Below are 25174 nucleotides of genomic sequence, written 5' to 3' on the forward strand. Positions count from 1 at the left end.
ACCTGTAAACATTTCATAGGATTATATATATCTTTTTTAAACTTATCACAAAAGTTAGGACCTATATGCACAGCAATTTTGAAACGGGTTTTTTCCCCAAATTTGTCTTTTTAGAGCTAAAAATAAAGAGCTTCATAGCTCATATCATGTACTCTAAATATGTACAGCCTAAAGCACAATTTTACAGCTGAATTTTAAACCCCTGTGAAATGGGGTTTCTAATGGAAATGCTGACAGACTGCTAGCTGCAGGGACACCAGCAGGCACCATTATAATAAATGGGTCTGAGGGAGACATGATACAGGCCCACAGGTAATTAATGGCAGGAGTAAAATAAAATATAGGCACACCATCCCACTGAGAGCATGACGCAATGGAAGAAACTTGTAATAAAACACAAAGAATGTCTTTAGCAAAGAAGTGTGAGGGAAGTCTTGTAAAATAAATCATGAGCCAGGTCTGTGGCTATAAGAGTCATTGCATATTCCTTTATAATTAGGATTTTTTTTTTAAAAACACACACTATAAAAATCATTTTTTGGCCAAGCAAAAATACTCTGTGTTGTGGATTGAGAAGTCAATGAAATATAAACGCAACTACTCAAAACAGCTAATAATAACCAGAGCTTTCTAGTTGGAAGGTCTACTTGTAAGAAGTCCAACATTACGACTCCATATTACAGAGGAATTGACTGTAAAATATATTCTTAGAAGGCAGAATGATATGGCTGTTTTTTCTCTCCTTCAAATGTCTTGATTCGGTCACCTAGTTGCATTTTTTGCTTAATTCTGGAGAACAAGAAGATCCTTAGAAATTTGGCCATAATTTTCCTTGACCTTTGAAGTCTGTAGTAACTTTTGGCTCATGTTTTTTTCTTAATTAGAGGGTAGATGAGATCAACTTTAACTTCATTTCTACATAGGATGTTGGCTTAGTCATTGTCTTCAAGAAAGAGTACATTTCCAAATAAGTGTACAACTATTCCTTTCTAGATTAAATTGTCTCCTAAAAAACAGAGCATGAAGATTAAGACTGTACAATGCAGTTGGAAGAGTACATGGTGGGGTGGGTGGTAAGTGGGGGAGGAGAGAAAAAAAATGAAGAGGAAAAATGAATAAATTACTATGACAGATTATTGACCTAAAAATTTTAAGAGATTTCCATCAATACTTCATCTTGTTTCCTGGCCTCAGGGTGGCAGTAAATTAATCCCATATGTTAAATGGGGTGACTGAGTCCCCAAAAGTTTGAATGACTTGCCAAGGTCTCATAGCCAAGAAACTGAAGGAGTAATGACAAATATCAACCACTTCCTCCTGCTAACATTTTTCCATTTTATATATTGCCCTTGTAATTTCAGAAAAGAATAAAATTTTTGCCTGAGTTAGAGATATTCTCATTTGATTTACAAGCATAGATTTTGGATGAATAATTCAGATAAACTGACTTTTGCTAGGAATATCAGCATAGATGTTGAGTTACAGTTTCCTAAACATAAAAGTATCATCAATAAAACAACTACCATTATTTTCTCATTAATTACTTATTAGAAAAAAATTCACCAAATAGAGTGATATTTTTAATGTCTTTCTGTTAAAATTTATAAAAATGCTTAAAACCTACTTCATTTTTGAAATTGGTAATTCTTTTCTTTTTTCTCCCTTTCTTATTTGACTAACAAAAACTGTCTCCTTGCTAATGTTTCTGAGTCTGATTCTCTAAGATGAAGAAAGAATTAGAGTAACTTATGAAAAATTCATCAATTCTTTATTTCTGATTATAAAATCATTTCTGTGAAGTTTATGGGAATGTACTTCATTTACCTTTGTTGGTTGACTGATATTATTAACTTCCAATATCTGGGTTAGTCGAATTATAATTTTGTAATTGAAATGTGTCAATAACTAAATTGTTTTCAAATTGTTTATTTTAAGAATAAAGTGGAAGTATGGTGGACCAGTATTTTAAAATTCTAATTTATTTATTTATTTGAGAGAGAGAGAGAGAGAGAGCAAGAGCACGAGTAGGGGGAGGAGCAGAGGGAGAGGGAGAAGCAGATTCCCTGCTGAACAGAGAGCCTGATGTGGGGCTCAATCCCAGGACCCTGAGATCATGACTTGAGCTGAAGTCAGCCACTTAACTGACTGTGCCACCCAGGTACCCCCCCACCTTAAATTCTGTTTTAATTGCGTTTCTGACCTTGTATAGCAGGGAAAATCTTTTATGATTAAAAATAAATTGAATGACAAAATAAAATAAAAAAGATTGAATGTAGGGCTCTAGGGAGATGAGCAGGTGATGTTAAAGAATCTATAATCTCCAGTCAATTTGCACTACTGTTTTGGTAGCCGTATGAGGTGTGGGTTACAGGAAGCAAAACCTAGCACCACCCAATATAGGATGTTGACTAGGAGGTATGCAATAAAGCCCCAAGAGTATGCCCTCAGTGAAAGAATGAATTTGAAGAAGGTCCACTCTTTTGAGATATGCAGTAGGGAACTTGGTCTGCCTTTCTCAAGTGGAGGAAAATTATTTACCATGAAATAACTTCATGTGAATTTATAGCCCAAGCACATATGGCTTTTCTGGTCCAAAATACCTTCAGCCCAGTATTTGGTTGTATGTGTGTATTTAAAGTTTTAACCTCTTTTGACTTTTTAAGCTTATTTGGAAGATGGAATTCTGCACTCTACAACAAAGAGCAACTGACCTCTTTGCTTTTGGATTGCAATAAATAAAATTCACACTGTAGGTACTGGTAATAAAAATTGCTTAAGTAAAAAATATTTGACTTATGCATGCTTTTTATATTTTGCTTTCTTATTTGTCTAATTGATTGCCATTTCATACTTAAACTAAATTCCTAATCACTTTCAAAATTGGTGATTTATAAACCAGTTAGCGATAATAAGTTTTCTTTTGTTTTGTTTTTGCTTTTGTTTTTGGTGGTAGTTCACAGTTTTTTGAGCCAGGAATTTGAAAAGAGGCCAGCTGTTGGTTGTGGCTTGACTGGGCTGAGCATCCAACGTGACTCACTCATGTGATTGGCAGCTGATGCTGTTGGCTGGTTGTTCAACTAGAACAGTCAACTAGAGAGCCTATGTGTAGTTTTTCCATATGGTGGCTCACAGAATAGTGGCCTTAGGGTAGTTTAATTTCTTATGTGGTGGCTCAGAGCACCACTGTGAGAGGCCCCACAAGTAGTTGCAAGCTGCATTTCTTTTATGACCTAGCCTTGGAAGTTACATAATTTCACTTTCTCAGTGTGCTATTAATCAAAATAGTCACATGCCCATACAGATTTGAAAGAAGGGCATAGACCTCAACTCTGGATGAGAGAAGTGTCAAAGGCATTGTTGTTGCCATTTAAAAAGAAAATTTCATACATATTTATTGATAAAGCTGAAGTCACTTAAATGAAATTGACTTGTTATAGGGACTTCTTCATGTAGGTCAAATTTTAAAAAACTCTTTGTGTCTGAACTGTTTAATTCATTAAATTTATTACATAATTTTGTGTACCATAAATTGATACCATAAATTAAAGTAGTAAATGGTTACTTATAGTGGAAGAGAGGAAATTATGATTCACTTTGTAATATTTTTCCACTTAAGAATATTTTTTATTTTATGAAATTTTAACAAAATATCCTTACTACTAGAAATAAGGCATTCTTAATTGATTAATAAAACTTTAAGGGCCTTATTATAGATGTTACAAACGAATTTATCAAGGGCACTTCTCTCATCAAGAAAGCAGAAGGATGGTGCTCGAACATAAGGTATATCAAATCGCACAAGTAACAATGGAAGACAAGGCAGATGCTTATGAAGAATAAAATGGTAAAGACGGTTTTAATACCAATGATCTGATTTGTGGTGATCAGATGAATTTGTTCAAGGGTAGGATGTTTACCAATAATTTCCAGCAGCTCAGGACTACATTCTCATATTATTGCTGAATTACAAGGAATCAATCTAGAAGTATATGGCACAACTGGAATCTGTGATTGTCTGTGAATTAATACTTCTTTGTCTTCACTGATCCTGTCATCTCCCAGACCTCTCCCTTTATATGACTTTCTGGAGTTACTTTTTGTTCCTAAAGTACTTTAAGAAGGAACTTTTATTTTGAGATAATTATAGATTCACATGCAGTAGTAAGAAATTATGCTTCAGTGCCCTTCACACAGACCTCCTCAGTAGTGACATCTTGCAATGGTATAGTATAATACCACCATCATGAAATTGACATTGATGTTATCTGGCAATCTCATTGAGATTTCCCTAGTTTTACATGTATTTGTGTGTGTGTGTGTGTGTGTGTGTGTGTGTGCATTTATAACATGTATAGGTTCGTTTATTTAGCACCACAGTCAAGATATAGGGAAGTTGTATTATACAAGAATCCCTGTGCTGTCCTTTTTGTGTGTGTGTGTGCTGTCGTTTTTTTTCCCCCAAAGCTTTTATTTATTTATTTATTTATTTGAAAGAGAGAGAGAGAGAGAGAGAGAGAGAGAGAGACAGAGCTGGGGGAAGGGCAGAGGGGGAAGGTGAGGGACAAGCAGACTTCTCACTGAGCCTGGAGCTGACATGGGGCTCAATCCCATGATCCGAGATCATGACCTGAGTCGAAACCAAGAGTCAGACACTCGACTGCCTGCACCACCCAGGAGCCCCATGTGTGCTCTCCTCTTATAATTACACTCTCTTCCCCTTCCCCCCATTTGTTTACTATTAGATTCAATACACATAAAATTACATTTTAATAAACAATGGATACATCTAAAACATAGGGAAAAAGATAAGATTTACAGAAATTGCCAAGATTTTTAATTGAAAACAATGTTGGAGATGATTAACATAGAGAATTATTGCACTTGTAATACTGTTGTTCCATAGTTATTACTAAAAAAAAGGTAAAAAAAAGAATAGCAGTTCCCCCTATTAAATGCCTATATGGAACGAACATTGTATATATCATTATGCAAAGTTTTAAGTGTGACCAAATGTTTGCTTCTTGCTTGTTAATTTATATAATCCAAACTTTATGTACTGTTTTGATAGCATTCATAGAAGATAATCTCACCATGGTATGATAATGAGAATGAAAGAGGAGTCTTAAAGCAATTTCAGCATTCTCAGGATATTTATCATTTTTTTATCCAAAATGAGGCAAGTGATCATATATTTTCAAAATTTATCTTAAATCCTTGATCAGTAGTTATTTCCAAAACTTATCATTTAAAACTATGTTTATACTTAAATTACCTTTAGTTGATTGACATGGACTTTGGATCTATTGATTTCATATGTTTGGATCTTCTTTTACTTTTTTTTTCTTTACTGTTTTTTTTTTTTAAATTCCAGTATAATTAACATAAAGTGTTATATTAATTTCAGGTGTACAATATAGTGGTTCAACACTTCTATACATTTTTTTCCACATTCTTGCCGACACCTGCTGTTTCTTGTGTTTTTGATTTTAGCAGTTTCTTTTTTTTTTAAAAAAGATTTTATTTATTTGAGAGAGAGTGAGAGAGAGAGAGAAAGCACAAATGGGGTGAGGGGCAGAGGGAGCAGCAGACTTGCTGCTGCACAGGGAACCCAATGTGGGGCTCAAACCCGGGACTCAAGGATCATGGCCTGAGCTGAAGGCAGATGCTTAACTGTCTGAGCCACCTGGGGGCCCCTGATTTTAGCCATTCTGACAGGTGTGAGGTGACTTCTCATGGGAGTTTTGATTTGCATTTCTCTGGTAATTAGTGATGTTGAGCATCTTTTCATGTGTCAGCCATCTGTATGTCTTCTTTGGAGAAATTTCTGTTCATGTCTTCTTCCCATTTTAGCTGGATTATTTGTTTTTGTTTGTTTTTTTTTTTTTTGGTGTTGAGTTGTATAAGTTCTTTATGTATTTTGGATATTAACCCCTTCTCGGATATGTCACTTGCAAATATCTTCTCCCATTTGGTAGATTGTATTTTTTTTTTTTTTTTTGTTCATTGTTCCCTTTGTTGTGCAGGTTTTTATTTTGATGAAGTCTCAATAGTTTATTTTTGCTTTTGTTTCTCTTCCCTTCAGATACATATCTAGAAAAATTTTGCTACAGCTGATGTCAGAGAAATTACTAGTTCTCTCTTCTAGGATTTTTATGGTTTCAGGTCTCACATTTAGGTCTTTAATCCACTTTGAGTTTATTTTCGTGTATGGTGTAAGGAAGTGGACCAGTTTCATTCTTTGCATATAGCTCTCTAGTTTTCCCAGCACCATTTGTTGAAGAGACTGTCTTTTCCCGTTATATATTCTTGCCTTCTTTGTCAGCAATTAACTGACCATGTAATTGTGGATTTTTGGGCTGCCTCTTCTGTTCCATTGACTGATATGTCTATTTTTGTGCCAATATGGTACTGTTTTCATTACTACAGCTTTGTGGTATATCTTGAAATCTGGGATTGTGATACCCCCTACAACTTTGTTATACTTTTTCAAATTGCTTTGACTATTCAGGGTCTTTTGTGGTTCCATACAAATTTTAGGATAATTTGTTCTAGTTCTGTGGAAAATGATGTTGGTAGTTTGATAAGGATTACATTAAATTTGTAGATTGCTTTGGGTAGTGTGTATATTTTAACAATATTTGTTCTTCCAATCCATGAGAATGGCGTATCTTTTCACTTGTTTGTGTGGTCTTCAATTTTATCAATGTTTTATAGTTTTCAGAGTACAGGTCTTTTACCTCATTGATTACATTTATTCCTAGGTATTTTATTATTTTTAGTGCAATTATAAATGGGATTGTTTTCTTAATTTCTCTTTCTGCTGCTTCATTATTAGTGTATAGAAATGCAATAGGTTTTTGCGCATTGATTTTGTATGCTGCGATCTTACTGAATTCATTTGTCAGTTTTAGCAGTTTTTGGTGGAGTCTTAAAGGTTTTCTATATACAGTGTCATATCATCTGCAATTAGTGAAAGTTTTACTTCTTCCTTGCTGATTTGGATGCCTTTAATTTCTTTTTGTTGTCTGATTGCTGTGGCTAGGGCTTGCAGTACTATAATGAATAAAAGTGGTGAAGATGGACATCCTTGTTTTGTTCCTGATCTTAGGGGAAAAGCTCTCAGTTTTTCACCATGGAGTGTGATGTTAGCTGTGGGTTTTTCATGTATGTTTATTATGTTGAGGTATCCTGTTTCTAAACAGCCTTTGTTGAGGGTTTTTATCATTAATGGATTTTGCATTTGGTCAAATGCTTTTTCTGCACGTATTGAAATGATCACATGTTTTTTTATTCTTTCTTTTATTGATATGATATATCACATTGATTAATTTGCAAATATTGAATCACTTTTGCAACCAAGAAATAAATCCTACTTGATCATGGTGAATAATTTTTTTTTTTAAATATATTATTGGATTCGGGTTACTAAGTATTTTGTTGAGGATTTTGTATCTATGTTCTTAAGAGCTTTGGCCTGTAGTTCTTTTTTTTCTTTTTTGTGGTGTCTTTGGTTTTGGTATAAGGGTAACGCTGTCCTCATAGAATGAATTTGGAAGCTTTCCTTCCTCTTCCAGTTTTTGGAATCGTTTTAGAAGAATATGTATTAACAAGGATAAAACAAATAACAAAATGCCAACTTTATGTTTATTAAGAGCTGCTTTATGTATTTGGGTGCTCCCATATTGTGTGCATAAAATTTACAATTGTTCTATCTTCTTATTGGATTGTTCCCTTTATGGTATGTATTGTCTTTTGTTTCTTGTTACAGTCTTTGTTTTAAGGTCTACTTTGTCCAATATAAATATTGCTACTCTGGCTTAATTTTCACTTCTATTTGCATGATAAATGCTTTTCCATCCCTTCACTTTCAATCTGTATATGTCTCTCATTCTGAAGTGAGTCTCTGGTAAGCAGCATATAAATGGGTCTTGCTTTTTTATCCATTTAGTCACCCTATGTCTATTGATTGGAGAATTTTGTCTATTTACATTCAAAGTAATTCTTTATAGGTATGTACTCTTTGGCATTTTGTTATTTGTTTTATCCTTGTTTTTGTAGTTCTTTTCTATTCTTTTTGCTGTTGCTCTCATGGGTTTCTGTCTTTCCTTAGTGATATACTTGGATTCCTTGCTCTTTATTTTTTTGCATATCTATATTTTGATTTGTGGTTACCATTCAGTTTACATCTAACATCTTATATATATATAGCCTTCTATATTAAGTTGATGGTCCCTTAAATTTGAACCCATTCTACAAGCATTAAATTTTTACTACTCTTCCCCCCATGTTTTAGGCATATGTTGTCATACTTTACATCCTTTTATTTTGTGAATCCCTTGACTGATTTTTATAGATATACCTCATATTATTAATTTTGTGTTTACTACTTTTCTCAATCCTACTATGGTCTTTTTATTCAGAGTCTCCTTTACCATTTCTTGTAAGCCTGGTTTAATGGTGATGATTTGCTTTAAACTTTATTTGGGAAACACTTTATCCTTGTTTCTATTCTGAATGATAGTTTTGTTGGATAGAGTATTCTTGGTTGCAGGGTTTTTTTCCATCAGCTTTTTGAATAGTATGTCACTTCCTTCTGGCCTGCAAACTGACTGCTGAAAAATCAGCAGCCTTATGGGGTTTCTCTTGCATGTGACTGTTTTATTTTCTTTTGCTGCTTTTAAAATTCTCTCTTTATCAGTTCTTTTTGCCAGTTTGATTACTATATGTCTTGGTGTGGACCTCCTTAGGTTGATTTTGTTGTGGGCTCTCTGTGTCTCCTGAATCTGGATTTCTGTTTCCTTCCCCAGATTTGTGAAGTTTTTAGCTATTTCTTCAAATACAATTTATGCCCCCTTTCTCTCTCTTTTCCTTCTGGGATCCCTATAATGTGAATGTTATTACACTTGATGGTGTTGCTGATTTCTCTAAGTGTATTTTCATTTTTTATTTTTACTTTTTCTCTCTCCTGTTTAGCTTGAATGCTTTTCATTACTCTATCCTCCAGGTCATTGATCCATTCTTCTGCTGCCTCTAGTCTAGTCTACTATTTATTCCCACTATTGAGCTCTTCATCTCTGTTTGGTTCTTTTTGTTTTGTATCTCTTTGTTAAGGGTCTCACTGAGGTCCTCCACTTCTTTCTCAGGTGCAGTGAGTATCTTTCTGACCATTACTTTAAATTCTCTTATCAGGCCTATTACTTATCCCTCTTTCATTTAGCTCTCTTGCTGTGATTTTGTCCTGTTCTCTCATTTGGGACATATTCCTTGGTCTCCTCATTTTGTCTGTCTGTGTCTCTTTCTATGTGTTAGGAAAATCAGCTATGTCTCCTGCTCTTTAAAGCAGTGGCCTTGTGAAGAAGAGGTCCTGTAGTGCCCTTCAGTGCAGTGTCCCCTGTTCACCTGGTACTTCAGGGTGTCTCTTATGTGTATAGTCTGGACCCTACAATTGTGGCTGAGCCATGTTTTCCTTCAGTCCAGTCATCCACAAGGCTCTCTTTGCCTGTTGTTGCCAGGGTTTGGTCCCTGTGTTGATAATGTGTCAGGCTGAGTCTGTGTTGGGCTTGAGTTAGGTCAGACCAGGCATTTTCCAGAGCTGTGGTTGCACCAAACTGCAGGGTGCCTGCTCTGTGTTTTTCTCTGAGAAGCTTTGTTGGTGAGTGGGGCCTGCAGCCTACCTGAAGTCTACCTCCGGCCCAGTGCTAGGCACAAACTAGTGTTTGTGGTCTTCTTCCCCTCTGCCTGGAGCAGGAGTTATTTTGGGGTGGTGCTGAGCCCTACTGGGGCTGCTTGCACACTGCCACTCTTGTGGTGCCCCTTTGGATGGACTCCTGCTGAGGCTGGGCTTGAGGGGGTGGGTCCACGAAAGAGCTTGGGCTGTGTGTGTTGGGGGCGGGTAGGGTGCCCTGTTTGCAAGGTAAGTGGAAAGTGTTCCTGCTGTGCTGTTTTTCCCTCAGTTGTCCATGTAATCTAGGCTGGTGGGGTGGGGGACAGGAAATGGCACCCATCTGCTTTTTGGTTCTTAGAGAAATCTCTCAATGATCCCTGCTCCCCCAACACATGCTCTGAGATTAGTAAACGGTTCTTCCTCCTGTATACCCTAGGCATTTTTCAAACTGCTGCTTCTGTGCTGTATCTCAGTGGGGCTGTTTGTCATGCTGTCTTTTTCAGGGTGGGGACTCTGTTTCCTGTGGTCCTGGGCTCTCCCAGGGCCAAACCAGCTGATTTTTAAAGGTCCAGGTGTGAAGCCTCACTGATTGTAAGGACTTACAAAGTTAAGCCCCTCTGGTTATCACAGCCAAATGTTCTGGGGATTTGTATTCCCAATGCAGGTCCCCCATGCCAGAAGTGCCTTGTGTGGGGTCTGTTCTTCTCCCCTCTCTGTGCCCATGGCATCCTTCCCATGGACAGTTCTGCAGGTCAGTCTGGCTCCAGACCACATCTCTGCCCTTCCTCCCCTCTGTGATGTGGTCTTTTCTCTACACTTATCTGCAGAGAGTCTGTTCTGCCAGTCTTCAGGTCATTTTCTGGGTTATTTACACTACTGTGGGTGTTATCTAGGTGTAACCAAATCCATCGGACAAGGTGGCCCTAAGATTCTCCTACTCTACCATCTTTCTGTTTGGTTCTTCTTTTGATAAAAAATAAAATTTTCTAACTCATAAACTGCAATATCATCTACTTTGCATCCATCATCTATTTCATTGATAGATATGGGAAATATCTGTTCTTCCATGAATCCAACTTTTGTTTTAGTCCTTCAATCTTATCTATTATTAAAAAAAGATAATACATCCTTTTTTTTTTTTTTGCTTTGTTGTATTAAAATTTTAAAACTCTTAAGGTATAGGTGAATAGTCAAGTGTGGTGGAACAATTTACATCTTTAACACTTTGGACAAAACTGAAACTTACTTTCAGACATGCTAAGAGTCTGTTCCATAATTCAAGCATTAACACAGAAACTTTCTCCTTGATAACCATCATACACTAGCATGCAGTAACAATTATTTATAAACAGTCATAATTTAATAGCATAATCTTTAATGCATTAACTTTTATATAACATAATTCTTGCTATGTTATGAAACACACTGTCCAGTTTAGCTGAGAGTCATCAGACTTAATCAGTGGACAAAGCAATGGGTTGATTTATAGTCTGGTGCAATCTTAATCTGAGTATCTACTCATAAATACTATAAATAAATATATTCTCCTGTGGTTACCGCTGGACCATCAGAAGTTAATCCTATCCAGAACTTAAACTCCAAATGACATTTACTGACTGTGATAACATATTTATGTGTCACAGCAATGCCGAATTAATAAAATATGCACTCTCAGTTTCTGAATTTAGCTTGTTGTTGGGTTTAGATTGTGTGTCTGTGTGTGTACCAGCACTGGTCTGTATTCTACATTTGGAGTAACACTGCTTTAGATTCTCTCTCAGTCTAATAGTTATGCTCGTATGTGCCTCCTGAGGATGAAGACTGAATTATCACACTTGTATTCCTCAAGAAGAGTCATGGGGGTGGGGTTCGGAATATTAGATTTTAAAAATACATGAGTATATATTTTTAAATTTTATAAAGTAAACAATTTGAGGGAAGATAACTTCTGTACTTTTTTGACATAATGAAGGGTTTACCTTAAGCACTACCCACCAGATAGCTCTTTCACTAACAAACCAAATAACTTGTCTGAAAATGACTAGCAATATTTCCCAAAACTTTCAGTTTTGAAATACGTTGGCTTAGCTTTTCTTTGCTTTTTATTTTGGTCTGTCTCACCAGTGGCAGTATTCTGATGGTTTCCACTGCTATGAAATAAAAGTGATCCACTGTCATCTGTTAGATGTGATTCTTTTATATGCTGTTCTTATTCTCAGACTTCACACAAGTTAAAAATTGTCCAGAAGAGAGAATTCCTTTTCAATTCAATTTTGGTCAATTTCAAACAGGTTGTGTATACAGTAAATTCTGCTGATAGTCTTTGGTAGAGGATACTTCCAGTTTCAGGAATTTTTTTTTAAAAGTTGTGATCATAACACAAATTTATAGTTTTATCTTTGCAGTTATGCAGGCTTTGAGTTACTAAAGCCAAACTGGTTTGTGGAACTATTGTTTACATGCTTTTTCTGAGCACTGTAGTTTCATTTGTACACAGGTTAGCAATAAACGTATAAACCATTCTTCATGTATAATTTCTGAATTTGTTTCTTCCTGCATAGCTAGAAAATATTTTAAATGCATTTATGACATACACAGTATCCAAAGAATAATATCCTTGGTTGGCTTTTAAAAATTACATTGATTTTGAGACTTCTCACACACAGCAGTACTTTTTAACTGAGGAAAATATGATAGCTTAGTGTCATTCAGGGTATATAGCAGTAGAAAATGTGAGCATCATAAATGTAAGTGCCAAAGTGGCTAAAATCATACCGATTACATGTCACATGGGAAATCACCTCCTGTTACATTTATTAGAAGCAGGAAAAACTATATGCACACCTTTTTATTTATTCAACTTAAAGTTCCTTGCATCAAAAATGTTACTTATTTGCCTCTTGGAATGACATGTTTGTTAGTAGCATGGGGAGCTAGCTATGAGGGTATAACATAAGAATTTAAGGCCTTTCATAGTTTAAATTTATTCTGCGAAACACTTCTGCTTTTCTGCATGCAGATGGGCTAATGGTACTGTGACTGTCATTAACCCAGAGTCATTTCCAAAATGCTATGCTGAGAGATTATTTTCTATGATTATAGTCTTGGGCTTTCCGTTACATGGCCTATTTTTGAGCATAAAGTCGTTTTTTTTTTTTTGTCTCTTAGCAAAACACAAAGATTTTGTTAAAACGAATTAACTCTGTGGTTGATTGCCTCCCAACTTCATATTCTGTCAACTGCAGCTAGTGTCTTTTCCAAAGCACAATGCATTGCTCAGGTCATGCCCCAGTAAGTCACTGACATATCTTTAAATGTGCTTGCCTACGTCAGTTCATTGGGTGGCATGGCTCTGTTCCTCATTGATTCTTTTTACACAACCAGCCTAGTGAATCTGAATTCAAATAAGCAGCACTTTGGTTCTGATGAACTCGCTATTCTGCAACCCTATTTCATGGTAAGAACAGAATGTTGACGACACTAGAAAAATGGAATCTGAATAAGATTTCAGACATATTAATGTTCTATATGTCATTGGAATTTGTACCTTGGCTCTTTAAATTTTAGCTTCATTAGGGATTATATCCCTTACTTACATATCTATATTAATCTGTATTTTATGTATCTCCATATCTAATCACTTCACCTGAAAGTTTCTTGGATTCCAGTGTCTGAGTTTTTTCAGAATCACTGCTGCTTGTCACCCAGGTGTGAAAGCCGGGAGCCATATTTACTTCCTTTTTCATTCTTAACTAAACCTCCCCACCCTGTCACTCAGTAAGTCCTGTGTAAACTTCTTGCCTTCCTCAGATTACTCTTTCGTTTGCTTCACTGCATTTCACCCCTTCAGTGACTTCCTGTTTTACTCACTAAAAGCTGAAGTCCTTAAATGACCCACATGGTGGAAAATAGAGCATTGTAAAGTAGTAAGCTCAGGGAATTTGGGACACAAGCACATTTCCTAAGAAAGTAATTTGAAATGGACATGATATTTCATGTACAAATCTATGGTACACACTTAAGAATGCCTTTCTTTATAATCTTCCTGTGGATGACTCTTCTTTGTATTATCTCTGCCTATGGAGCCATGTTTATCCAGGATACACTTGTTAGAAATTCTGTTTTGGAGAATCTTCACAGAAAATTATAATTTTTAGATTCTTTGCAGTTCCTTCCATATTAACTTTTATCCTCGTTTCAACCTCATATTATATGATGGATTTTCATTCTAATTTCATACATGCCGTCTCTTTTGCATTGTTCTTTTAGAATGGCAAATGTTTTCCCGTCATTTTTTCTGGACACAGCAGTAGTATATTTTCAGAAGTGTTTACTTTCCATAAATCCTCAGGATGATTTCACAGTCCCCGCCCCCCTTCTTCTTCTTCTTCTTCTTCTTTTTTTTTGTATTGTTCAGCAAACATGAGCAATTTCTTTCTTGTTTTACTCATTCTTTTTTTTTTTTAATTTTATCTATTTACTTAAGAGAGAGAGAGACAGAGAGAGACAGAGAGCACAAGCAGAGGGAGGGGCGGAGGGAGAAGGAGAAACAGATTCCCCGTGGAGCAGGGAGCCTGATATGGGCCTTGATCCCAGGGCTCTGGGACATGACCTGAGCCTAAGGCAGACGCTTAACTGACTGAGCCACCCAGGCGCCCCCTGCTTTACAAATTCTTAAATGAAATGAGCTCCTACAAGAGTCAGTTTTGGTTAAAAGATAAATGGTTGGAATGTACTTGCCTCAGATGCCCTGTTGTCTTGGTGATGGTAATGGGTCCCTCCAGACCCACAGTTGGAGTTTAGGTTGATTTGTTCAGCTCTTAGTCTAACACTCGACTTCTGGAAAATATTCTTCTCTTCTGAAAATTTCTTATGTCTATTACTCTAAAAAGACCTTAAAACCAAACAAAACTTCTATTCTTTAAACTCAGCATCATTAGGTTTGTATTTTCTCAGAAATATTGTACTTTACTTATGGAATTATTTTTCCCAGGAAGTAGGGTAATCCCATCCCCATTATCCTTCCTTTTCACTCTCCGTTGACCACTGGTTTATTCTAGGTCTGTCGACTTTAAGACTAGCTGTTTTAGATTTGATGTACAAAGCGAGGAGGGGATGGAGAAAGAAGAACTCCTTGCCTCAAAAGTAATTAAGATGACAGCTGCCTATTTTTTCTGACTGGTACAAACTTTAGATCTCGGGCAGTAGGTACCTTGCCACTTTGTGAGTGTGGGTCATGAGATTAAACCTGTGTATTACTGAAACAAAGCTAGTATTTCCTAAAATCAGTGCTATTTTTCTGTTAACAAGTAAATATTCTCCCAAATTTCTGTAATAAGTTGTTTTTGAGTCTTGTTTTTAAGGTTTCACATTTTCTGTGTCATTTAAAATATATTAGGGATCTGAAAGAGGTGAGCCAGATAACATTTAAGTTGAGAAATTTTATGGTCTTGGTTTGGCTCACTTGTTTTGAGATGAATCCCAGAGTTTCACTGCAGCTTTCCCTTTCAGACCTCAGTTGTGAGAGTAGAATACTCAGGGTGAGCTCTATTTCAAATGAAACAGTAATGCAGCTGTGAGGGTTGCAGACAGTTCAGCCATTTTGTTTTAAAGCCTTTGAATTGGAAATGTTTCTTGCTAGTAAAATGTATAAAAAATGTGATTTCAACTAATTTAATTTAACAGTAATGCTTCTCTAATAGAACACTATAGATTGTGGAAAAATTCAATACCATTTCAAGAAGGTAGATATAACCATAATAAAACATTTGGCAATTGTGGGCTTGATATTTAATATATGTATAAAAATAAGGCACAACTCAATTCCATTACTCTGGCACAGAGATAAACTAAGTAGTGAACTTAAATTGCAGATCTGCAACTATATGCTCTGTTTGTAGCCCCTAATAAGGAAGTATAAAATTGCCAGTGGAATAGAGAACATGATTTCTGACCTTAGGAAATTTGCAATTTGATGGATATTCCAACCTTATGATGTTAGGCAAACCAAATAACTCAATATATTTTTTTAAAAAGTAAAGCCAAACACATAACTGATCCTTGAAAGGCTGATTGTTCAGCACAGATCAAAACAGCAATAAACAGAGGGAGAGGAAAAGGAATATTTTCCCATGAAGGGTAAATGACTTGAAAGAACTTACGCTTTGAAAGTTTCATCAAATCAGTATATTTTAAATGACTAACCTGTTCATAAAAGTTTGCCTTCTGTTGGAGTCTTGACGATACTGAACTCCCAAAGGCCAAGGACTCATGATACTGAACACATAGCAGACTTAAAATAAATGTTTCTTGAATAATAAATAATGAATATATAATGTTATTTACTTAAAATAAGGGAACGTGATTGCCTTACCTTTGAAACTTTCTTATTTTAATTTTAGATTTCTTTAAAACTTTGTCAGACTCCTAAGAAATGTACAGGTGAATAAACTATTTTTTACACTTTGATTAAACAACAGGGAAATTATTAGTACATTAAAAGTCATGCTTTGATTTATCATTAACCTCTTAATGTCTACTAATTTTATTTGCTGTTTTCTTACTATTCAGTAAAATATGCTATCAGAGGTTGCCACGGATCTTTGTAATGTGGGTTTTTAGCTTAGCAAAATCCCAGTGGCATTTTTTTTTTCTAGATAACAAGCTGAGAACCTTGGAACTTAATCTGAGATTTTTAGTTGCTAGATTAATCTCGTTTGCCCCTCATTTCAGCTCTTTACTCTTCTCTGTTCTGTTCCCATACAGCTGAGGTGAGTGTACATTACTGGCTTCCAATAGAAGAAACCTAAACAGCAGATTGGAAGGAATGGGGAGTGGGAGATAGGTCATGGTTCCTTTCAAGGAAGCTCTTCCCTGTAATTATAGCATCCTTTATTTCTCTGGCTGAGCCTTGGGGATCTAGAAACAGCGCTGTGATCTGACACTATCTCTTTCTTTCCACGTGCCCTGTATACTTGTTTATTAATATTCTTTTTTTACAGATGAGGTTTCTTTTTTCTTTTTATTATTATGTTATGTTAATCACCATACATTACATCATTAGTTTTTGATGTAGTGTTCCATGATTCATTGTTTGCATATAACACCCAGTGCTCCATGCAGAATGTGCCCTCTTTAATACCCATCACCAGGCTAACCCATCCTCCCACCCCCCTCCCCTCTATTAATATTCCTCAAAAAGAGTCTAACATGATATGATAATTTTAGGAGAACCTTTAGGAAAATAATTAAAACACCATTAAATTTTTGTTTGAATCTCTACAAACCTTTTTTTTTTCTTTTTCAAAATGAAATTATGAAATCACAAGGGAATTTTTCATTTGGTGAAAGTATTTTTTTTCCTTCCTGTCTCTTTCCTACAAATGTATTTATCAGAAAGGATGCAACTATCATGCATTATGAAGCAAAATCATTCACTGGGAAATGTTCTCAGACATCTAAATTAATGAACTAAATCTGTCAATTTCAAAATGCTAAACTCATTGGATTTTTCAAGAAATGACATCACGTCTACTGTCTGAAAATTTTTTAGAAAGACAATACATTCAATTGAAACACTGACAACTGATATTATAAAACCTGTTTTAACAATGCATTGCAGGAACTTTTTATTAGTGTTGTATAAATCAAACTGCCTCACGATATTTTTATTCATCAGATTTTTATTTGGAGAATGTTATCCATCTTTGAATTCAGGCTGTATAAATCAATTTATACTCATGATCTTGAAGTAAACACAGTCCACATTAATCTTTTGGTTACTTGGTATTTTCTTAATGCCTGTGCAAGAGCCTTCTTGCTTATTGCTACCTTAGACTTTTTTTTCAAGTTGCTTGCCATAAGAAAAATTTCATCTCTGTATCAGGATTATGAGTGTCTTTGGTTCACAGACTGTTTTTTCTTATTTAGGATTCCCCAAAGCACATGTTACAGAGCTTTGCATGCCTTACAAATGTCTGTTGATAGATTTCAGTGATTAAAGATACTCTGTAGCATGTGTTGAATTCTCTGATCATGGAATTTCTAGGGATATAAAAATAGTTATTTGAATCCTGCTTTAGAAAACATGGAATATAGGCCTTGAAAGAGACTATTTTACCTCTACCCAGGAGCCTGTTGGCAGATGTTAAACTGCATACAATATAACCAACATTGCTTTAAGCAGAGTGAGGAAAGCAAATAAGAGGTACAAATGAATCCATAACTTCAATGAACTTATAAAATGAAAAATATGGTAGACACCTCTACCCATTTTAGCTTACTCAGATTTAAACATTTTCTCCATTTAGGAGGACCCCTCATTGAGTAAGTTGTGTTAAGAGTCAGGACTCCACTGTCACCATGTTGAAAATGAGTAAGCTAGATATTCCCCTGTTTTAATTGTTGGGGAGAGAAGACAACCTGCTGAGACTTGGAATCTAAGAATTTAATGCAAAAATATGGGGAGGTTAAGACATTATTTCTGGCACTGAGGTTGAGATATTGAAGCAGTAGAGACAATGAGTGCATCTTATTCAGACTGTTTTTGGAACCAATTTGAACTGTTTTCCTATTTCCTAGCATCTTTGGATCCTGCTTATATCCCAAGCCTGGTTCTACAGGCTTTATTAATTCTGCAAATTCTTTCTCTGCCAAAGTTATCTAGAGTTGTTTGCAGTCAAAAACGGGAACTGATGCATAAGATAAAACATGTATAAAATTTAGGAAGTTAAACATTAACCAGTGTTCATATATGAACACTTTCTCACTGAATCAATTGAACCCAATCTGTCGAGCTCTTTCATTTAATAAATTCACAGGTGTTGCCAGTGTTCTTGCCTTGATTGATGGCAGTGAAAAAGAGGCAGGTATACGAACTTAAGAAATACTTTGAATCAATTCTTGAACCCCTGGCCTGCAGCTAGATCAAAAATATTTCAAGGGCGCCTGGATGGCACATTTGGTTAAGTGGCCGACTCTTGGTTTTGCCTTGGGTTGTAATCTCAGGGTTTTGGGATTGAGCCCCAAGTGGGCTCTGTGCTAAACACCGAGTCTGCTTGAGATTCTTTTCCCCTCTTCCTCTGCCCCCTCTGCTTGTATGCTCTCTCTTTCTCTCTCTCTCTCTCTTTCTCAAAGAAATCTTTAAAAAAAATTTCACTGACTTGGGGTAATGTTTACAAAGGTTAATATTAAATCAAAGGAGAATTTAAGTATATCAGGTTGAGTATAAGCAACAGAAATTTAAGGTTCAAATTGCTACATTTTTATATAAAGAGGTGTTTTTATTTTTTCTTTCTTTTAGTTATTTAATTATTTTATCTATGCTTCTCAATTTCAAAAGCATAATAATTATTAAGGCCATTTTAGTCAGTGAATAAAAGTTAAATCTCATAATTTGGTTGAAACTGGCTAAAAATAAACAAATGTTTGTGCTTTAGATTTAATTAAATTAAGCACAATTTTATTGAGTCTCTTCCCATATGCTAGTCAGTTTCCTAGTAGGAGAAGAGTAATGAATGATAAATAGGAGGCGATCCCCAGGATTCAAGAGGCTTGATCTTAGAGGAAAAGACTTTTTTTTTTGTTCCTTTCTGGAGGACAGAGTAGGCTTCATCCTGAGGTATGAATGTGAACTCATCTTCTGCAAGTAAACATTTTTCCCATTAAATTGTGGGAAATTCTCAAGCAAATGCAACTTTAAAAATACTGCCTCAGGAATATACCCCTCAAAAATTAATATTTCTCAATTAAAATTAAGAGGTAAATTACTTTTTATCAGAGTTATTAGATATATTTACAACTGCTTTCATGATTCTTCAGGAATGGGAAATAATCTTAATTATTAATATAGATTGAATCTAGGAGCACCTTTCTTTTGAACTTAAGAGATGCTTCTGCATTCACTCTCGATAAATTCTTCATGGAAGGCCACTATTTAATAATATCCTTTAATATGTAACATTGTTTTAATGGTAGCAGCTCTTCCATGGTAAGTTTCTCTAAAGAGAGGTACAGTAGACTGAGATTCAAAATTCTTGGTATAACCTTGGTTCTTGTGCTTACCAGCTGTGTAACCTTTTAAAAGTGCAATAATCACACCCAGTTTGTCTACATCATAGGCTTGTTATAGGATTATATACAAAAATGAATATAAAATCTCAGATGAAGTGTGAAATGCTAGAAATAGAAGCAATTATATTTTTTAGTTTAAAAAGGATGCTCAGTAGAAAATGGCACAATACATTTATCATTTAACAATTCATTAGTTTCTGCTCTTTATAGTCCTTGGAAGACCTTGTAATTTCTTAGAGAAAGACAAGATTATATGTTTACCTTACATCCAACAAGATATACTTGGCAAAGATTTTTCACAGAAATGTTCAACACGGATTTACGAAGAGGTAAATTAACTTCGTCCCAGCTTGCCAAGATGTGTGCCATGACCATGGACTAAGTCAACCTTGGGGAAGGGATCCTTTTTGTATTTGTACCTATTTTCAGTTTGCACAAGATTCTCTGAGGGGTTAGATGCATCCAAAGTACCTTCTACACAATAGGAATGAAGCTTTAAAATTATCCATTTTTATTTATATTGTCTGCAATATAATATTGCCTACAGTACAATGTGGTGATCTCTGAATATCAGATTTATTATTTGAGGCTGAAGAAATGGTTCTGATGATTTTTTTGTTCTGTTAAACATAATGTGTCCTCTTTCTGTATGTGGACAAATTTAATAAAACTATCAAATTATATTTTAATTATAAGCACTATTATTTATCTATTTAAAATTATTAAAATGTGGTGATAAATAAATATTCTTCTGTCCTCAAAATAGTCACTGTGGTTCACTATTGATCATCTTAATGAATAATTTATTATTCCCCCAAACCAATGCAACAATGGCTTCTGATTTGTTACACTGTGTATCTTGAATTATACTGAATTTCTTTGCTATCCTTCATTATATTTGGGACACAAATAATTACTGATGGAGAGTTCAATGAACATGAGATAAAACTATCATGAACTGAAAAACACTTAGTAAGAACCATCTAAAGTGAATATATATGTGTGTCCAAAATATTAAAAATATTCTATATAAATGCCCATCTATTAAAATTTTACAGAACACAAAAGATTGCTCCTCTTCAAATATGTTATATGTAGGATATCTTTTCATTATAGACTGGTCTACTAAAATTTTAAAATAATACAGTGTTGAACACAGACACAACTTCCAGCACTTCATGCCTCCTCTTATAGTAGTTAGAAACACACATTATGTAGTCACAATCACATTCAATTTTGTGTATATTTTTACTGAAGTAACATGGTGAACTTTAAAACAAAAATAAATATTTTAATCTACTCTTCTTTGCTTTTCCTGCATTATTATTTCATCAAAGCAACCACTTCACTCTGAAATCCGGATGAGATATCATAATGGAAAATGCCATCAATAATGGAGTATGTTTTTTTTTATGGAAAAGAATAGGAAGGTATCTTAAAATTCTGAGACTGCCTTCTCATGTTTGATATGTGTCTACTACAGGGCCTCCTCTTCTTGCTGGATAATGTTTCTCATACACATATTTACATTTTAATATTAGAAGAGTCACAAAAATGCATAATAGCAATTCATTTAAATATTCAAACAAGCAGTCCACTCATATTTAAGTGGTTTATAATCATTAGGACAAAATACACTCTTTTGATTATTTTTCATAGATTAACAGATCTTGTTCAAAAATTGAAAATGCTTTTCAAATGCTTTCAAAATTAATTATTGTCATTTGCAGGAGTAGTAATAATATTCCCTAAAGAAGAGCCTACAAAATAATTTTTCTGATGAATTTTGCATGCTGCAATGAAAAGTTAAGATATGCTGGAGACTTGAGTTCAAGTAACACACATCCACATTATGTGTAGTAAGACATGACTTTTCACAACCCAGTGGGAAAAAAAAAGATGATCTTATAAACCTTGTCTGGGACAAAATCTTTTTACATGATGGAGTTCATGATCTTCTGGGAAGAAATTAACTCTCCTGGTAAAAAGCTTAAGCAAACACATGATGAATTTTAATGGGAATAAAACTTGTTTAGGAAACTACTCACTCATCTAATTAATTCTCAGTTGACTATGAAACATATTAAATATTTTTCAAAATGCATTCATTTCTTTTTGTATGTAGTTTAACAATGACTACTGAATAATTCTCCTGTAATTTGAATAATTATTGAATTATTGAATATTGAATAATTTTCCTATAAAATACCTCTACCAAAAATGAATCTTTGAATTGGTTTAGGTGGTTTTATACATTTTTTTGAGCAGTTTTAGTTTTTTTTTTGAAAGATTTTATTTATTTATTTGACAGAGAGAGAGGGAGAGAGAAAGAGAGAGCACAAGCAGGGGAAGTGGCAGGCAGAGGCAGAGAGAGAATCAGACTCCCCACTGAGCAAGGAGCCCGGTGCTGGACTGGATCCCAGGACCCTGGGATCATGACCTGAGCTGAAGGCAAACGCTTAACTGACTGAGCCACTGAGGTGCCCCAGCAGTTTTAGGTTTATAACAAAATTGAGAGGAAGATACAGAGATTTCTTGTATGCCCCCTGCCCCCACACATGTATAGACTCCCTCATTATCAATATCTACCACCAAAGTGGCACATTTGGTACACTCAATGAACTTTCATTGATACATCACAATCACCCCAAAGCCCATATTTTACATTAGAGTTCACTCTTGGTATTGTATATTTGAGTTTGGACAAATGTATAATGAAATGTGTCCATCATTAAAGTATCATACAGAGCATTTTCATTGTCCTGAAAATCCTCTGTGATCTTATTTATACCTCTGCTACCTGCAACTTATAACCACTGGCAATGATTGTTTATTTTTATTTTTTCTGTTTCCATAGGTCTACTTTCTCCAGAATATTGTATAGTTGGATTCATAGGTTGTGTTAGGCTTTTCAGATTGACCACTTTTACTTAGTAATGTAAGTATCTTCTGTGTTTTCATGGCTTGATAGCTCATTTCTTTTCAGTACTGAGTGATGTTTCATTGTCTGCATGCACAATAGTTTTCTTATTTACCTACTGAAGGACATCTTGGTTCCTTCAAGTTTTAACAATTATGAATAAAGCTAGTATAAACGGCCACGTGTAGGTTTTGTGTGGGCATAAATTTTCTACTCCTTTGGGTGAAAACCAAGGAGCATGATTTTTAGATCATATGGTAAAAGTATGATTAGTTTTGTAAGCAACTGCCAAACTGTCTTCCAAAGTAACTGTGTACTGTTTTGCATTTCCACAATTAATGAGAGTTCCTATAGCTTCACATCCTCACTGACATTTGATGTTATTGTGTTCCAGATTTTGACCACTGTAATAGGTGTGTGGTGGTATCTCATTATTTTAGGTTTTTTTTTTTAATATTTTATTTGAGAGAGAGAGAATGAGCAGTGGGGAGGGGCAGAGGGAGAGAGAGAGAGAGAGAAAGAGAAGCAGACTCCCTGCTGAGCAGGAAGCCCAATGCAATGCGGGGCTCTATTCCAGGACCCAGAGATCATGATCTGAGCTGAAGGCAGATACTTAACCGCCTGATCGACCCAGGCACCCTAGTATCTCATTATTTTAATTTGCATTTCCCTGATGACATATGATGTAGAGCATCTTTTCTCAAATGCTTATTTGCCATCTTTATATCTGCTTTTGTAAGGAGTCTATTAAGGTCTTTGACCTATTTTTAAATCAGGTTGTTTGTTTTCTTATTGTTGAGTTTTAAGAGTTTTTTGTATAATATGGATAACAGCCTTTTATGAGATGTGTTTTGCAACCATTTTCTTCCAGTCTGTGGTTTGTCTTCTCATCTCTTGACATTGTCTTTTGAAGAGCATTTCTTAATATTAATGAAATCAAGTTTATCAATTTTTTCTTTCATGGGTCATGACCTTGGTATTGGATCTAAAAAATCATCACCATGTCCAAGGTCATCTAGGTTTTCTCCAATTTTCTAAGAGTTTTATGGCTTTGCATTTTATATTTAGGTCTATGATCCATTTTACCTTAATTTTTATGAAGGGTGTAACTTCTTTGTCTGCATTCATTTTTTTTTTTTTTTAATATGTGGATGCTCAGGTGTTTGAGTACCATTTGTTAAAAAGATTATTTTTGCTTTATTATACTGCCTTTGCTCCTTTGCAAAGAGCAGTTGATGGTATTTCTGGGTATCTGTTTCTGGGTATGCTATTCTGTTCCACTGATTCTATGATTAATTGTAGCTTTATAGTAAGCCATGTCAGCTCGAGTCAGTCCTCCAACTTTGCTCTTCTCCTTCAGTATTATATTGAATACTCTAGGTCCTTTGCCTCTCTATAATAAACTTTAGAATCAGTTGGTTGATAACCACAAAAATAACATCCTGGAATTTGTTAGTGGTTTTTGGCAATAGATTATACTGAATAAATTACTTACATGGGCCAAGTTAATGAGAAAAAAGATCAGTTATTCCAGTAACTCAGAATTCAAATCTAGTAATACGTAAATTATTGTTGAACTCTTTAAATGAAATTCCCATGGCTAGTGAACTAGTCACTAGCATTGGCTCAAAAATTGAGGTGAAATTTCCCGTGAACTTACCAGTAGCACATGACCAGAAGACATTTATCCTGTATTTGTTCTCAGTAGTGTCTTTATTAAGCAATTTGGGATGTTAGGAAGGTGATAAAAGAAATATAGTAGGAAGAATTTCAGAATGTTTATACTATATTTGATATGTATAGAAAGAGAACTGTAACAAATGTGAAAAATTAATGTACCAGAGAGAAGATTTTTGCCTTCTAATGATGAGGTATATGATTTAGTGTAAGAGCTAAAATATTGGTGTGTTGTTGATGTTTGGATTCCTCAGTGTACAGCATTTTAGTTAACATAAAAAAAGAATTCAATGGCAAAATGAAAAGCCCTTGTTAAAAAGGAAGTGCAATACAGTGTTTTTTGTATAAATATTAAGTTTTGGGAGGAATTTGTATGCAGAAAAGACCTCTTGCAGGTTTATCCTTTATCTTCTTAAATTACAGATTAAAAAACACCCTATAGTTCAAAACCTAACTCTTTTTTATACTTTTAAGTTGAGCATGGAAAATTATTATATTTTGTAAACCTGGCAGACTTTAGTAATAATTTTCATTTGAACATTGGATTATGACTAGTCCTATTTAAAAATTAATTTAAACACTTCGGGGGTGCCTGGGTGGCTCACAGTTAAACATCGGATCTTGATTTCGATGGCTCAGGCCATGATCTCAGGTCATGATCTCAAGATCTCCCTTTGCACTGGGCAAAGAGCCTGCTTAAGATTCTCACTCTCCCTCTCCCTCTGCCCCTCCCCTACGTCTCTCTCTGTCTCTCTCTCCCTCTCTTAAAGTAAATAAATAAAAATAAATATTTATCTAAACACTTTCTAATGTTTTAAACTACATTTAGAAATTTAATATTC

The sequence above is a fragment of the Eumetopias jubatus genome, unplaced genomic scaffold (assembly GCF_037043125.1).
Source record: "Eumetopias jubatus isolate StellerSeaLion01/CBP00866 unplaced genomic scaffold, mEumJub1_p1.0 scaffold_2, whole genome shotgun sequence".
NCBI lineage: Eukaryota > Metazoa > Chordata > Mammalia > Carnivora > Otariidae > Eumetopias > Eumetopias jubatus.